Below are 880 nucleotides of genomic sequence, written 5' to 3'. Positions count from 1 at the left end.
TCCCAGACCCGCTCCTGTATCCCGCTGCAGTGTCGGTCTCTTCCGTACACTCAGTTCCAGTCTGAACTCTCTCCTATCCTTTACCTGTTTTGCCTCTATGTCCGTTCCTTTCCTTTTTCTGCAGAGTCTGAACTCGTACCTAACTCCTGCTTGTTGTCTCTGTACTCCCGTTTGTGAGTTTGTGGTCCACTTGCTACTTCACTGCAAATACCCTGTGGGTATCTGGCTCTGCCTTTCCCTTCCTGTCTGTTCCGTGTGAACAGAGCCCTGTCCGTCCTGCTCTGACTCCTTGCTCACTGCTCCGGAAGCCTTGCTCCGCTCTGACCCTTTTGCTCACTGCTCCGGCAGCCTTGCTCCGCTCTTATCCTTTTGCTCACTGCTCCGGCAGTCTCGCTCCGCTCTTATCCTTTTGCTCACTGCTCCGGCAGTCTCGCTCCGCTCTTATCCTTTTGCTCACTGCTCCGGCAGTCTTGCTCTGAATCCTTGCTCACTGCTCCAGGCGGCCTCGTCCTGCTCTGCTCTTGCTCACCGCTCCAGGTGGTCTCGTCCTGCTCTGTTCTTGCTCACCGCTCCAGGCGGTCTCGTCCTGCTCTGCTCTTGCTCACCGCTCCAGGCGGTCTCGTCCTGCTCTGCTCTTGCTCACCGCTCCAGGCGGTCTCGCTCACCGCTCCAGACGGTCTCGTCCTGCTCTGCTCTTGCTCACCGCTCCAGGCGGTCTCGTCCTGCTCTGTTCTTGCTCACCGCTCCAGGCGGTCTCGTCCTGCCCTGCTCTTGCTCACCGCTCCAGGCGGTCTGATCCTGCCCTGCTCTTGCTCACCGCTCCAGGCGGTCTCGTCCTGCCCTGCTCTTGCTCACCGCTCCGGGCGGTCTCGTCCTGCCC

The sequence above is a fragment of the Phyllobates terribilis genome, unplaced genomic scaffold (assembly GCF_046119375.1).
Source record: "Phyllobates terribilis strain yellow unplaced genomic scaffold, ASM4611937v1 Scaffold_4__5_contigs__length_816908805, whole genome shotgun sequence".
NCBI lineage: Eukaryota > Metazoa > Chordata > Amphibia > Anura > Dendrobatidae > Phyllobates > Phyllobates terribilis.
The sequence above is the reverse complement of the archived record's forward strand: the minus strand, read 5'-3'. Positions refer to the sequence as shown.